This window comes from Fistularia commersonii, chromosome 35 (assembly GCF_037954325.1).
Source record: "Fistularia commersonii isolate RoL2024-O1a breed Wild chromosome 35, RoL_Fcom_v1.0, whole genome shotgun sequence".
Classification (NCBI taxonomy): domain Eukaryota; kingdom Metazoa; phylum Chordata; class Actinopteri; order Syngnathiformes; family Fistulariidae; genus Fistularia; species Fistularia commersonii.
In genome coordinates this window covers 7,889,837-7,907,378 of record NC_141318.1, presented here as the reverse complement: position 1 = coordinate 7,907,378, position 17,542 = coordinate 7,889,837, and positions in this window count along the sequence as shown.

The following is a 17,542-nucleotide window of genomic DNA, read 5'->3' as shown; positions in this document are numbered from 1 at the left end:
CCCGTCAACAAAATATGCCCGATGTAACAGCCACTGCTCTTCCTCTATTAAGTGATAAAAAAATTTAAAAATTGAAAAATTAAAAAATCAAAAGTGCTTTGGCATTGCATTACTGCATTACATTACTAAATGTTTAGCCGTGATCCTGTTTGATTCAAATTCATCAATGCACAGAATATTGAATAGTACTATAATCACAGTATCTACCAAAACTTCATGAAAGAAATGCATGCACTAAAGAGCATAGTAAAGGTTATAGATACAATCTTGAATCAATTGTAGATATAGCATATTCTGTGCTCACACCGCCAGATTTATTCTATCTTTGATGAGAAACACGTGAAAACAATATAATTCTTTTGAACTCGTTTGATGTTTACAGATATTTCCCCGCCTCCCGTACAATTGCACGTCAGTGCATCAACAACCAAAGGCAAAGCAAGTTTACCTGTTATAATTGCAGTTATAAAATGTTCTGTTATGTCGATGAGCAAGGTAATTCAAAGCGCTCTGCATGAAAAATTAAAAGCTTCACAACAAAGTACAAAAAGAAAGGATGAGACAATATAATGCCTTAATGCATAAATAAACATCACAGCAATATTTGTGTCAAATTATTTGACTGCATCTTACATGACTTCTAATGTCTTCAACTGGTCTTTGGTGCAGTGTATGCACTGATCAGAAGTTTCATAAAGTCAGGGTTGACTTCGCCACATCTGTTTGCTGACAAATGATAGAAATCGTGACTAAAAGTGAAGTTGTAAAACATTGGAGAAGGAGAATTTTCTTGAAAAACCTCACACAGCAGGTTTTCGACATCGCATGTGACCTAGAGTACCGGTGAGGGACTCTGAGGCCCACCTGTCTGTTACACCGCTGAGAAAAAACAAACTGCAAAGAGGCATTTTCCTGACAAAAGGCCACATTTTGTAACAAGACGGAGGATGTTTCTAAGCGTTGGAGGATTTCGTTCAGCCTCTTGTGTGCCTCTTTCCAACTGTCCAACTGGTTCTTCTCCCTTGTTGATCGGACTATGAATCACATGACAGCTGAAAGCCTGTAACTTTCTGCCCTTTAGACAGATATTTAATAAAATGTTCGCCACATCATCCAGGCCACTAACTTAGTTTTAATGTGTCTGGTTTATATTTTCCAGGCTACGTTAGATCCGATATGTATAACTTTTGATCGATAGGTAAATCTGTAAAATTCCCCCGAACCTGACGTATCTTTTAACTGTCTTAAATCAAATCATTTCTGTTCAACATGATGTTCTTTTGATAACTTATAATATTCGTGACTCCCATTTACTGAGCTTGATACAGCTTGGAGCAGCCCAGGGGAGGTCTGCCTTCGTCTTTTGAAAACATCAGTCCTGTAATCAAATCATACTTAATCCAGAAAGAGGGGATAGGATCGTGTTTTATGGTAGGAAATACTATTTGTGCCCCATTTTAAGTCTGGATTCACTTTCAAAATTCAGTCCCTTTAATTTAAAATTTCTTCTGTGCCATCATTATATATGTTTTTGATTTAAAATGGGCAAAGTGACATTGGACGGAGTTGTGTCTTTGCCCATCTTTTTGGCATCCAAACACTCGCCCTCAGCCTGTCTGGTCCGACGCACAGAACCGAGTCCAGCCAATATCTCTCCCAGGTATTTTCTGGCAGCCAATGAATAAAAAGTCCTCCCCTTACGTGTGAGGTCAGCAGCGACCCCGCCTCCGACAGCTGACCCATCACCCGAAATAATAATATGAACAGGCTATAGTGACACTATGTAAGCAAACAATCCCCAAGCAATTCATCCTTTTCTCTAACATCCAGGCAACCAACTGTTATTCCTACCGGCCGACCCCAACACAGCAGCAGGATGAAATGCGGCCCCTATTTGAATGCTAATCCAAGAGAGACTCCCCGATCATCATCAGATCGGGGTGTAGATAAGCAAATTGCCGTGACAAAGCGCGAGCAAGACAAGAATGAAATGAGTCCCTTTGATATTTAAAGTTTTGCTAAATTCATTCATTAAACAAGGCTGTTTTCCCTGCCCTGTATCTTTTCAAGTACCTTATGTCCAGATAGGACAGATGAGAAATGATATCGATCATTGTTCGCATTAGTGTCATCTCTAGAAATGGCCTGGATAATGTTGGAGAATCATATTAAATTAGGCAGGGTTGTTTCATTTTAGTGTTTCCTATAATTATTTTACATTCCTTTTGACTAAAGCTTTATGTTGCAATGAAGCGGCTCAGCGGGCTGTCAAGAACGGTTAGGGGGAAAATATTTTTATGAGTAAAACAGTCATTTTTCTCCTGCAAAGCCCAGCCCTGCATTATTTGTCTCATGCTCTGCGGGTGGCAAACAATTCCCTACCTAACCGTTTCCATGCGGCACGATATGAAAATGTATTTTGGGGCGGATTAAGAGGACATTCTACGGTTGGCGGCACAATGAAAGACAGTGATTTTACCATGGATACTAAAGATGATGTGCTGCACAGTTGCAAAGATGCCAATATCAAATCATGCATTCGTGATGAGGATCTAACAGGCTCGAGTAAAGCGATTTAACAAACAACTGCTGCAATGAGATAAAAAAATAGCCGAAGACATCGGGCAATTAGGGAAAGAAAGGCCGATCAGATCGCCGCAGCTCTCCCTGCCTCGCTGTTGTTGACCGAAACTTAACTTTCCTTCCAATTGTCAGTCGGTGGACGGCCACGCTTGGAAAAAAAAAAACAAGAACTCGACACACAAGTCCTACAACCATGGAAAGCAAATAAGGCTCAACCACAATGACATCTTTTGTTGTTGTTGTTTTTTATTTTATTTCCCGATCCTTCACCGTTCCACTCAGTCACCCTGCAAAACGCAAGGCTGTCAAACATTTTAGTGGCAAAACTTCAGACTTGTTTGAATGACTGCTGTCTGTTTTGCATCTTGGCGAGTATTTTTCGATTTATCTTTTGATTTTTTTTCAAGTTTCTGTTGAAGATTACTCCAAGAGGGAGCTTACTCACATTCAGACTCTTTCCCATTGTTCTTTTTATTCTTTCATTTTGTTTTAAACCGAACCGGATCTGCGTGTCTGTTTGGCAAACCCTGAAATACTTGGCGATGCTGATAATTCACTATGAGGTCATGTTTTTTTCCTCAATTTCAAGTTCAGATGTATCAAGGTCCCGTTCCATTTGCACGAGGAGCTCAAAACGAAATCATCGACATTGTTATTGTTGTTATTATGCTTTTGATGATCCGGCCTCTTCGGGATATTTGATTTGATGAATCAGTAATCACTGAATCGGACCTCGTGCCCGAAGATGAATCACGGGGAAGGAACCAATTATACCCGAAAAGTAAAGTGACGAAATTGTGAAAATATGGGAACAAACGGGAAGACACGGATCTCTATCCCCACTCATCTGTCCGCTGACTTCCCAGGCAGCCGCCGCCGAACCATCGAACAGGTGTGTTTAAACTACCGCATAATGTGTCCCTCTTCCATCTTCCATTTGCGCTCCTCCCCTCCCCCAACGTTTTCATCCAAGGATACCAGACTGCATCTATGTAGGGAATCATCAAACAAAAGCGGGCTTCACATCGCATCAGGTAAGGAAAGTATGCCCGGTCACTTCTAACAGGCTCCCAAAGATGTCTGTTTCAAGTCCTCATAAGAAGGCTGCCTCTCATCGAAGTTCAAATGGATAGCTCTTGGCTATGGGCTTTCCAGCGGGGAGGGAGGGCAGCGTGCTTACCTTTGTACCAAACTCACACATCCTAGCAGTGTGCTATATGGGGGTGGGGATAAAAGCACAGCTCATGGGCAAAGCAACTGATTTCTTCTGTTCTGCCCTTCAGTAGCCTCGCTCCCCATCCACCTTTGTCACCCCCCCGCCCATCCTCCCAAGAGCCGTAACCGCAATGTCAAGAAAAATCGGGGGCGGGAATTGTGGCCGTCCGACGAGAATCACGCTCACGACGGGATCCCCTCCCGTCCCCCCCCCCATGTGGAAAGAGTAAAAAAGAAAGAGAAAAAGAGAAAATAATTTCCATGTCCATCATTACGTGCTCCGTCTACGGTGAAAACGAACAAATCGTGCTTGATGCGGTGTTATCCTCTTCTTGCCACGAGGACCTGCTATTGAATAAAGACAATTAAGCTACAAAAGGCTCGATTACAACTTCATCACTCTGATGAGGGAACAATAATTCCACCAATACCAATTCTTATGAGTTCCTCAGGGTTAAACATTTGGGGGAAAATAGTGTTAAGCTGTATCAAATTAAGTCAGAGGGGGGAAGTTAATTTAATAGCTTGAAACTTCTGATCTCAGACTAAATATCTTTTCCCAAGAGCCCTTGCCTGCTGCACCCCTTCTCCCTCCCTGCAGGGAGGCCCAATTTTTCTGTTTTCACCAAGAAAATTTCACGGTTCATGAGATCAAAAGCTTGTGTAAGCTCCGCGTCTGTTTACATCAGACAACACTGAGGAAAATAAAGCGGTGTTGACAATATTTCGCTTTCACTTTCGTGGTTTAGATCCATCTGCCATCGCACATGACCTGACACCTCTTCTCACTGCACTCGTGTTGCTTTTTTATCCTTCCAACACTCCCGGGCGGATGACTAGATCAAGAAACTCCAGAGCGATTTTATAACACAGTCCATATTCATGAAGCGATTCCAAAGAATTCGCCGTCAACGCTAACGCCACGCTTCGGATTCGCCGAAAGAACCGGATCCGTGCGTGAGAGCGGGCGGTAACAAGTTCGCGGTGGATTTTGACACAGCCCAAATGAGGTCCTTTGACATTTGAAATGGAAGTGTGACAAGAGGGACAAAAACAACCACTAAATCAACACATGAATAAATAATCCGTTCGGCGTCCCATTTCGACAAACCGCGGGCCGTCCTTCGTAAAAGACGTCTGTGACTCATTTAGTGCTGAGCTGTTTTTCGGATGAACGTGTCTCTTTGATGTTTGGCTCGGTTTTTGGCTTTTCAGCATTGTTGTTATTGCCCGCTGATTGGAGTTCCTCAAACAATGAAAATCAAATATCACGCAAAGACTTATTATCTCGTCGAATAATACATATCGCAGTAATCGCTCTGTATGTTAACCGCGAATCTTCCCATGAATTATTTGCATTTTACAGAGGCAACAAGAAAAACTGGCTTTTCTTTAAATGCCAGCTTCCATTCAAAATGATCCGTCTGGATTAAAAAGTTGGATTCTGTGAGACATGACATGAGATTAATAACACAAATATCGGTATTTTATTTGGATGGCATCGGTGCCGGACTGGGGAAGATCGGGGGCGCCTGTAGCGACGGGGGGACGAGTAAGATGGGAGGGCGGGACATTTGAGAAATGACAGATGCATTGGCGGAGACACGGGTCGGGGACCCCGCCTCGCTGACTCTGAAGGCTGGGATTGTTCTCGAGACTAGAAAAGCTGCAACACGGGTTCTGGAGACCCGACACCAGACTTGGACCGGTTGTCGGAGCGCCGGCCGAGGGTTGGCAGGCTTTCGGCCGGCTGGCCGACTGGTGACTAGCTGGCTCTGTGTAGCCGGGCTGTCCTGGCACAGACCTGCTCGGATGACCTTAGGTTTCTGAGCTGAGTGACGATCGGATTAGGAGAAGCAGGTTAAAGCCAGAGCGCTGAAGATGTTGTTTGAAGAGTAAGGGAATATTTCTATTTTTTTTGGATTTGCTTTTTGTACGATACATTTTTTTACGAGTATACCATCCGATAACATCATTACTAAACAATAAAACTGTACACGCTAACAGTTACCGCGTCACATTCTGGGTAACATCTGATGGCCCCCAGATGACCAAAGTAATAATATCACAACAATATCACTTTCAACTTGCAAAATACATATTTATGACCTGTTTATATATTGTATGGTTTTTTTATTGCCTATCTGTATATTTTATATATATTGTCTATTTTTTACAGTTTTACAGTTGTATTGTTCAGGAGTACAGATGGAAATTAGCTATGAGCTACAATCTGGTACAAACATCTCTGCCTCAGTGCTTAATGTAATTGTACACTGTCCTAATAAACTTGTAAACAAACAAACAAACATGAAATCATGTGTCATATCAACCAGTAGAAGTGTGCCACTCCTTTGACCTCCAGCCAATATACTGTAAACCCCAAATAAGTTCTACTGTTTCCAAAAAACAAATGCCGCGCCATGCCATCAAAGCGTCTGGGAGGAACAATGCCAGAGTTAATCCGAGAGCCTTTTAAAGTTCCACTGAATGTTTTGTTGATCTCATTTATTTGATTTTTTTCGCTCCCAAAATTGATGAGTTGTACTTAGTGACGGTAGAATAAATTGTCTTCTGCCAAATCAAACTCAACTTCATTAGCTTTAAATGGCTTCGTTAATCCCGCTCTTTTGCTAATGATACATAAATGTTTATACATACAATAATAGTAGACCATCAGTGCAACGCTTTTCCTTGTAGATGGGGAATAATTAGGCCGTGCATTTTTTTTATTTATTTAACTTTCTTTTTCCACTTGTTTTTTTTGGCCACAACATAAAGGGGTATCAAACAGGAGCTTGCTTTGAGTGTCAACCACACTTTCTTTGACTCCTTTGGGAAGTAATTATTGTAAAGAATAACAATTAATAAATAAGGGTTGGACAATTACAAAAAGACAACGAAATGCAAGCTTGAGTGGCGTATATTTGAAGTGCTGAAGTTTCTGAGGATGTAGAAAAAAAGACACCTGTCATACCTGCAACCTGTCAAACCAAGACATGCCAATCACCAATCCTCAAGAGCATATCAGAGATAGACTCAGACATCGTATTTTTTTTTAATTCTTCGCCACCCAGATGGGTATATTAATTATGAGTTAATTAAAGCACTTTCTTATTTCTAAATTAATCATATCCTGTTAAGATATCTGCAGTTTATCAACAAAGGACTTTTCAGACCTGCAATATGAAAGAGTTTAAGTACTTCATGCTCTTAACTTCAAACCAAAAAGGGGGCAGATTGTTGCCAGAAAGTTGGTGCTCATTTAAAAAGAAAGGTAAGGGTTTTTTTCAAGTGATGCCACATTTTAATGACCATTTGTCAATAAGTTAGGAATTAACTGAAAGAGTAAAATAGTGATTCAAATAGTTATAATATACACAGTGTTGATTATAACAACTATAAAAAAACTATTATTATTACAACTATTATCTATTATCATCATATAGCGTATAGCTACTTTCACACACAACACGAAGTGTTGTATAAAAAGAAAAGGATTAACTGTCGGCCACAAATAAAGGCGTACATTCAATTCATTAGCAGTGCTTTAACTGAGTGGCAAAAAGACAATAAAAAGCGATAATAAAAAGCTTTTTGTTAATGAATATCTGTATGTGATAACAAGAACAATGTGATAACAAAACAGTAACAAGTATATACCAACATTGAGCTACTCATGCATGATAACGTCTGGATCATTACAAGCACATGTATAAATAAACAGTGCGAAAAATCTTATTTGGAGCAAGTACTGAAGAATAGCAGTACATAAACATATGTTTATTGTTATTGCCAGGAGACAGTAGAAAAGTGAAATGTTGTGACTAACTAAAACCTTTTTTTTCTAATTGCTGACTATTTTGTTCAATAGTTTTAATTAATATATCTGGGAATTAAAGAATGCTTTGAATATGCTTCTTTTGAAAAAAAATTCTCCAACAGCATGAGGTAGATCTTTCCAAGAGACTATTGTGAATTAATGACAGCCAAAAACAGTTTTAGTATAATCTCAAGGTCAAATGAACTCTTGAGAACATTACTTTTTTTAAAATTGAAGTTGCAAGTATCGGTAACCTCTCCTGAAACAGGCGATTGCATGACAAAACAGCCATTTATGGGGGTGAAAAGACCCCATGTGCGCAAATATCTAATGTCATACTTAGTGGTAATACTTAGTGGTAAATTCATTCAGTCGTAGCAGAAGTAGAGAAAAAAAAACTGGGGAAATATTATATGGGTAGAAAAGTTGAGATACTGAATGGCAAAACTGAAATGTTGATGTATTGTGAATGGAAAAACACAATGACACACCAAATAGGATTTTAGTTTCCAACATCTTCAAAAAGGTGTGCATAATTCAGGTGCTGGAGTGTAAAACTGGAAGGTTTGGGTGCAACTTCTCTTCAAAATATAAGCATTGGGGCTTCCATGCGTCGTACCTTCTATCAGTGTTTAGCTCATCTCAGCCATATTTATGCTTTGCTATCAGGCCTTACTTGGACTAGCCTTTTGACAGCTTCCAATGGTCAAACAACAGAATGCAGCACCACACATCGAGTGTGAGACAAAAAAACGGCAACATGGTCACTCATAAAGTTAGATAAGATACAAAAACAGTGAAAGACAAGTACATATAAATCCATCCAGTCCACAAAGAAGCCCCCCCCATCAGAATCGAACATATAAACATATATATATATATATGTTCGATTACAGGTTTGATTATAAATTTGTGTGTGTGTATGTATATATATATACTGCTCAAAAAAATAAAGGGAACACTTGAACAACACAATGTAACTCCAAGTCAATCACACTTCTGTGAAATCATAGTGTCCATTCAGGAAGCAACACAGATTCATTTTGACTTGTTTTAAGGACATTACATCAAAGTTGGATCAGCCCGGAGTGTGTTTTTACACTTTAATTTTGAGTGTGATTCCTATTCCAGACCTCCATGGGTTGATACATTTGATTTCTATTGATCATTTTTGTGTGATTTTGTTGTCAGCACATTCAACTGTGTAAAGAGCAAAGTATTTCATAAGAATATTTCATTCATTAGATCTAGGATGTGTTTTTTAAGTGTTCCCTTTATTTTTTTGAGCAGTGTATCAAACATATATATATATATATATATATATATATATATATATATATGTTTGATTCTGAAAAGGGGGCATTTCTGTGTGGAGTTTGCATAGATAAATGAATGAGGCCATGTACTATCATCCTGAGCATTTTCTTTTTTTTTTAGACATTCTTGTAAATGCTGATGTGAAATTGTGATGTGAAAACAGAGAGGGGTATCAGGATTCAAGGACGAGGATGACCTTAGGGTAGATGATTCCTCTGGTGATGTCAATCAATGCTGATAAACCCAACGGTGCGATAAATTAAATTTAAACTCTCAGGTGATGCTCCCTCCTCTTACTCCTATTAAATGAATAAATAGGCAGCCTCAAACTACTATCATGATACATACATACATACACTCTGGATTTTAGTTTATAATTTTTTTTTAATATTATACAAGGAAATCAACATTCCCTCTCGTATATATATGCATAGCAAACCTTAAATTCAACAGGAGCCTGTATGTCTGACAGGGAATATCGGAAAAAGTTGAATTTGACGTTAAACTTGATCCATGTTATTAACAGTTGAGCAACAGCAATTCTTTCTCCAATGGATTCACAGGGAGAGTGTTTGTGTGTCCGCGTTAATGTTCGTCCTGAGATTGGAGTCTCGGGAGAGGCTGTTACAGGAGGCACATCATTTATAAAGAGACACCAGCAAAGGACAATGATAACGGCAAAATATGTAAGTGCACGACGGATGAGATTCTTAAAAAATACCATGAGGGGTCAGCAGTATAGTCTGAAAATCTCCCACTGTGAGCTACATGTCTGAAAGGGAACCGCTGCATAACCAGGCCTGATCCTCCGTGCTTTAACCTGCATTTCTGTTTGAAAGTGTCTCAGTAACAAGCGCACAAAACCAAGGGGTCCAATAAACTGACGCGGCGCCATTACCTCCCACAATCTGTGGAAATTACAACGATTGAAAATGATAATACTTTCCACACTGTAGATTACAAGCCAAAGGTGTGCAAATAAGAATGGAATGCTCCCCAGCATCCCATTCCCCCTGAAATACAAAAACCCACACAGTCACACACACACACACACACTCTTACACTCTCGTCCCCACCCCTATGACGCAATTGGACAAATACAGATTTTTACGTGGGTAGTGGCTGGCACAGCCTCGTAGAGAAGCTGGTTCTGGTTCGAGTGAAGGCTACATAATGATGAGAACATTGCCAGCATTCGGGATACCCACCGCGCTCAGTGTGAAAGAGTTACAGCAGAGGAGTTCGCACCGCGGGGCTCCAGCCAGGAGGAGAACGTGCGACCGGAGAGTTTGAATTACTTTCGAATAATCACTCGGTCCTTTAATGAACCCCCAATCGAACTTATCGCAAATGAAGAGAATATCTTTCAGAGGAGCAAGACTTAAAAGTGCCAGCTTCAAACCAGAGAAAGCGGTTCTGACACGCTGTGCGTAAAAGAAAACCAGGGATATTTTTCTGCTTTCATGTATTTACATAAATGTCTAATTTAAAAGAAAAGTCTCACCACTGCCTTGGGAGGAGTCATATTTGAAGATGATTATGAGAACGTAATTCCCTCTGCTCATCACAGGAAACAAACAGTCTGGGTCTGAATTTAACTCAACAAACAAGAACCATATGCCTGTCTTCGTTCTCCCGTCATCCCCTTCCACCACCCTCCTTTCCAAGAGAAACATGTAAATACAAAGACCTAGAAACACATGTGGTTAGTCATAAAGCTACAAATGTGAGCCCCCCCCGCCACCCCCCACCCCCCCCTGCCCGCCGCCTTCATTTTTTCCTCTCGCTGTTCCACCCCCAGTCTCGACCTCCTCACCCGCAAAGAAACCCGCAAGAAACGGGGAGCGAGGGTGAAAAACCCCAGGAACAGGAAAACAACAAAACACAAGAACAAAGAATGTCGGAGGGGATCGGCATCGGGAACGACCGCTCGTGTCGGACGGGGAAAGGAGAGGAGGGACGAGCTGGCGACAGGGCGAGGGCGCAGGGAAAAAAAAACAAAAATAAGAAAACAACAAAAAACAACAACAAGCCTTTGCGGGCTCCTGGAGACACCAAAGTTATTTCTTCAAAACGGTTTGCCAGAAAGGCCATGCAGGCCCATCAGTAAGCGCCATTTGGGGATGAAAACGCACAAGTAAGAAACAACAGTGCCACTGCAGTCCTGACTAAAAAACTGACCACATCGGTGGCACTGTCTACTGGCACGTTCCCATGAAGGCAGCCATTTTGTACCTACCTTCTCATCCGACTCGGTCCCGGCGCAGATTAGCCTGATCGTTTCAGCTTCATGGGAAGTCATCTTCTTGGATGTTGGAGGCAAACGGCTCGCAGCTGCATGGAGCGCAAGTCCGCGTCTAGCAGGTGGCCGGGCTCTGTTAGTCGAGAGTAAACAATGGAGCGCTGAGCCCCCGGCTTTGCCAGGCAGAGCATGTAAAGTCAAGCCTGAGAGCTCAAACACCTACAAAGCAGGTTGTTTCCAAAGATTCATTTATGTGTGTAATCTCTTGCTGTGGTTTTTGAATGGTTGGAAATTGAAAGAGATTGTTTTTAGTCACTCCGTAATGAACCGTTTTTTTATCTAAACTCCGGAGTAGAACAATGCATCAAAGAAGGCAGCGTCAGGAGATCATCATGCAAAACATGTGACATGTGCGAAGTTCTCCCTACTCCTGTCGTTTTTGGTATGACGCTAGTTTGGTGAGAGTCACATGACTGTGTCACATGACAGAGGTTAGTTTTTATCCTTGTGGTCCCTGGGAGGCCTCCAAACCCAGAGTGGCTTCACCACATTTCCCACAGCCGCCTGGGGAACCAACTGCAGACCTGAAGGTATGTGTGAGGCACAACACTGAATCACTATGGCTGTCTTTAGATAAAAGCACAGAGAAAATCCACATTTCTAAAAATAAAGAGCTGAGTAGAATATTGTTTGCAGCAGCCACACCCAAGCATGACAACATGTGGGGATGACAATGTCTGCTTGCTGTTGCAGTTCATGGATGTAGATGGTATGAAGATTTTTCTAATGGGTTCACATTGGGTTCTCGGGAGATAATGTGGGAAATGTCATGTCTATATTCCAGTTATTTTAAGTAAAAATGTTCAGGTATGTAATAGGGCAATGCAAATATGACAATAAATTGCAGACGAGTCATCCGCAACTCATGAAACAAACAACAACCCCACTTCCAAAAATACAAACTTTTGTCATCTCACTGTATTTTGACTCTACCAGCTTATGCTATAATGCAATATTTAACTTTAATCCCAGGTGGAATTTCAATATTTAATTCTGAGAGCCAAGTTAAATATTCACGAAGGATCACTTGGAAACTTGCAAACATACGGGGCGAACAGAATTGCAAAAAATTAGCCTGCGCAGGCTTTGGGGTTGTGTGTCGCCGGACTTTCAGAGCTGCAGAGGCGTACGAGCAAACTGGTTTCATCTGTCCCCAATCTAATTTTATGGCAGGACTATGTTAAGCTTCAAAGATTTCTCCCAAACTCCGAACCGGTTCTCTGCGTCCATAGCAAGGTGACCACATTGTAATGTGGACTAAAGTGCTAACAAGACACAAGGCTGCCATATCTTGACACATACTTTCTGTGAGTGCAGTGGGCCAAAGTTTTGTTTGCGCATTCATGTGAGAAACCGCAACAGCTTAATCATTGTATTCTTAGAAATGCAGCCTCCAATATTCAGGATCGCTCGAGGAGGGAAAAAAAAAAGTTCAAAACACACACCCTCCATCCGAGGCCACAGTCGAAGACTTTTCAAGGGCTTGAATTCCATCGGGTCACTGTGGAATGTGGACGAGACTGCGCGCCATGACAAATCTGTGTTATCGGCTCATTCTCCCATTCTCAAGATTGAAACAATGGCAGGCCCGACGGTAGTTGGCTTAGACCGACTCGGGTCCACAACTCTGTTTCTCCTCTCGAGATCTAAGAGATACCGTCCTGCGGTGTTTACTTATGAAAGAACACTTCTAAATCAGGCTGCGGCTCACCAATCTGTAAATATGGCCCTTGCCAGCCAGATTGTTCTCCTTGTTGACAGTGGTTTGGACTCAAAGTTCTCTCCTGCCTTAAGAACACAGACTTCCCTTGGGGGTGGCTGGAGACCCAACAGGGGGTAGTTAGACAAAATAGACAATGCTTATGCACCGCTGTCGCAAAGTTGGACAAGTTACAGAGACGGAGAATAAGAGAAGTGGATGCTCCTAAAATAAAAGAACAACAGTTGTCCAAATGGGAAGGTCCACCGCTGAATTCTTGTGGACGGTCGAATAGTTTGTGGTTATAGAGATTGCCGGCGCGATTCACGAGTTCTTATGAAGTTCTCAATATTTAGGTGAGAAACTTCATCCTCGACCTTGAAAACAGTGGAAGGAGACACGAACCTTAAATCAAATCTCAACCGCAAACATAAATCTCCTGAGGAAAAATCGGCAAAATCGGAGAACGGATGAATTGAATGAGTTGGCTTTTCTAGCTCGAATTCATTATTAACAGAGAACTCCTAATCATTTCTTTTTCCTTCGTCACCTGATACTTTGTGGAGATAACTACGAAAGATTCTCGACAAATAAAGTCAGAAAAACGCTTTGGTGTTACCTGCAACCTGTAAAGTCGGATCTAAATATTCTCTCCAGATAGAATGAACCCCATAACACCCTCACACCCACGTATGCATCACCCTCACAACATAATGACAGAAAAACAAGATAAGAAAGGTAGAATGATAAGTAAAGTGTGGGTGAGGGAGACTAGAGGAGGAAGAGATTTCCAGTGGTGCCAGCCAAAAGAGGATCAAGGTGGTTTTGGATGAGTTTCAGAGGTAAGCTGCAGTTAAAGCCCCCAACTTGGACGGTTCACATGCAAATGCCAAGCCCCGCCGCACACATCACAAACAAGAGACTACACTCAGGTGTACGGGGACACGATATCAGATTTCCTTATATTTTGTTGAAAAATATTTTATGTTTTCCACTTTGATAGAAGTCTTAAACTGTGAATCTATGAACAGAGAATGTGCAGAAAAATGACCCTTCTTACAACACGTCTGTGGAGGATCTCACTCATCCGGGTCATGGTGAATTCTACTCAAAATCTTCTTGTCGTGGCAACTGGACTTGAATTTTTCACTCAGATGTTTCACCCCTCACCCGAGAGGATTCTTCAGTTCTTACAGTTCCTTCCTACAACAAATGCATTGTTTTATTAGAGGATAGCGAGTTATTGGAATGCATTTTTGGTCAGGGATATGTGTAGCTACGACAAACAAGCAACACAATTCAGAAAAGAGCAACATTAACCAATCAGTAAATGTAACTGATTCCCATGAATACACAACTGACCCTTTAAGCACATTCAGATTTCTGGGCAAGAACATCATTGGACAATAAAAATAGATAGATAGATAGATAGATAGATAGATAGATAGATAGATAGATAGATAGATAGATAGATAGATAGATAGATAGATAGATAGCCTGTCTTGCAGTGTCAACACATTTTACACTTGATAACATTCAAGTGTAACTTGATCACACACACACACACACACACACACACACACACACACACACACACACACACACACACACACACACACACACACACATACCTTGCACAATGCTAACCAGGCACTCGAGAGTAACTTGGGGTTCTCTTTAGGGAGAGTTGTAATGACAATATGTCACCTTTTGGGATGTTAATGATGAATTGTTGCTGTCAGCAAGGATATAAACACACACACATTGATTTGTAGTATTCTTGCTAAGGTATAAAATCTGATAATGGTAGCCAAACTGTTTTGCGATATTTGCTGCCTGCTTGCGGCTGCCTAAAAAAAGACAATATTGACTGAAAGAATCTTCTTATTAATGAAAATGACCTCTGAGTTGGCTTGGGATTATCACAATGAAATTAAGTTTACGTGCCTTGTGACTGAATGTATCCCTGCGAATGAAGACGCACACTAATTACTTGGTTGGCAGGGAGAGTTCTCAAATACACCAAAGCCCTCAGAAGTAATGCATGTGTGATTTACACAGCAATTACATTTCATGTTGAAATAGTATTTCATTACGCAGAATTTATTTTCCTGTCTATTCCTGGGTGCCGGGGCATTTGTTGTCCACCTGCCAGTGTTGGTGCAGCTTATTATCTGAACAATACAGCTCTTAAATAGCAGGAAAACACAACCTTGTTTACTTTGTTTTTGTCAAAGACATAAATTAAAAATGCACTGACATTAATGGGACCATGACTCATTATAAAACTGAAATAACTTTGAACTCGAAAGTGGACATGTAGATAATACACGAGTTGAAAATCACTGCAGTGTCGGCTGGAAATTATCGACGACACCTGCCCCAGACATATTTTGCACAAGCCATAACAAACTTGCCACATCACATTGTTTATATTATATATTTGTATTTTGTCTGAATAGATAATTCCATTTTTGATCTATAGTTTTAATCATCATGATCCATGGGTATTTTAAACAGCACAAACAATAACATATGATGGCAAACATAAATTAAAACTATCAATACTGCCATAGAGTCACAGGAGCACCGGTTGCCAGTCAATCAGAGGTCCACATATAGAGACATACAAACATCTGGGCAATTTCGGGGCTACAATGACCACCTTACATGTTCTTCCATTTGTCAAAGAAACCAGCAGGAAACCCACCAGGAGAGCATGCAAACTCCACACAGAAGGGCTTTTTGCTGGAATCAAACCAGGGACCTTCTTACCTTTGTGGGGCAGCAACAACCACTAAGCCACCCAGATGTTTAAATCTGGCTGTCTAAAATCAGTTACATCTGGTGAAGTTCCAAGTCTGCTCTGCCTCTTTAAGACAAACCACAAAAAAAAAAAAAAAAAAAAAAAATCAAACAGTTGTTCCACCTGTGATGGCGACATGTGGTTTTCTAGAACCCAGATAAAAAAAATAATCCTGCAATGAATTAATTTACTCAAATAATTGATTGCTTGCAACCTCGCTGGTTATCTTCTGTAGAAAAAATGCAAAGGCGTCACCTGCCATCTCCATGAGAAACCTGAGAGGGAACGAGACCAAAAGGCAAACAATATCACATTTTATTTTGAGAAAATTAATTGATCTTGAATGAAAGAGGGAAGAAAACCAAGATGGAGTTTGTGTATCAGTTGAGTCAGCTTTGAAAGTGCATGTGCTGAGGGGAGGGGATGTCTCTTTGCAGCAGGCAGAAGAGGAATGTGCACGTGCCGGGCTGAAGAGGGAAGTGAAAAGCAATACGGGGATGGGGTGTTTAAATTTCACAGCACCGGGCACCTCAAACCACCCGCTCTGGCTCCGACTGTCAGGGAACCTGCTGCATGGAAGGAACAAAAACACTGAAAGTAACAAACCGGGGAACTCACGCAGAAAGTCTGACATATATCCAATTTTTTTTAGTTTGTGGGACTTTGGATAAGTTTGTGTTTTCAAGTCATTGAGCCATCAAAATACTCATCAAAACAGTTATTAAAACCGCACGGATAGATCGGTTGGATTTCCTTATTGACCGCAATCGGTCTACGACCAGATGAGATGCGACGATAATTCTGTCATTTACGATAGGATTAAAATACAGCTTCTCTGGTATTTCAAGGGTGGCGCGGTGGTTAGCGCTTCTCGGTTGGGTCCCGACAGGGGGCCTTATGTGTAGAGTCTGCATGTTCTCCCGACCATTTTGTGGGTTTCCTCAAGATGCGAATGAGTGGGAATGAGGAAGTGAATGGTTGTACGTCTCTGTATCCAGGATCCGGGGTGTACCCCCTCTCTAGCCCGATGACAGCTCGGATAGCCTAACAACCCGGAGTGCGGGACGAGTCAATGTGAGTATTTGTGCTTACATAAAGTATCATCGATTCGAATTGATCGAGAGCAGAGGAAAAAAGGGAAAACTTTCGAAAGAGCCATTACAGACCATCGCTCAGGAACTCATCGGTATCAATTCGGCAAAATCCGAACGGACGGCCGGAGCATCCCATTGTATATAAGGCAACATTGCCTTCACCGCGGCCTCCAATGTATTTTCAAGACATCAAAACTGTTTATGATTAAGCGTTAGCAAATCAATGAAGCAAATCCGGCATCTGGAGGACTTAAATGAGCTTACACAGGTGTTTGCAGATACGGTAAGGGAATTGCCGATGTTGATTCGAAACCTCCGGTTTTGAAGTTTAAGACGGCGCGATCTTCCTAATTGCCATTTACCCCCGGCCGGTCCACATGACCCATCTCGCCTTGAGTCATTACAGCAAATAGAAGCGAACCATTCAACTCGTTTACTTTTTACTTTCCCTCTTCCGTCCAAACCCCTCTATCTGGCACCAGGTTCCAGTGTTTATGCCTTTACTCAGATTGCTGGCGGGATTGTCAGGGTAAAAAGGAGGGTTTATTTTCCGTTCTTTTTCTCTCTGTCTTTTTTTTTTTTTTCTCCTGCGCAATCTCTTGCCTTCAGAAACCATTAACGCCCATTCAACATCAACATCAAGGCACAGCTTTGATGTCTATTCTGGCAACAGACCTCTTTCTTTCTGCACTGCCTGCTGCTC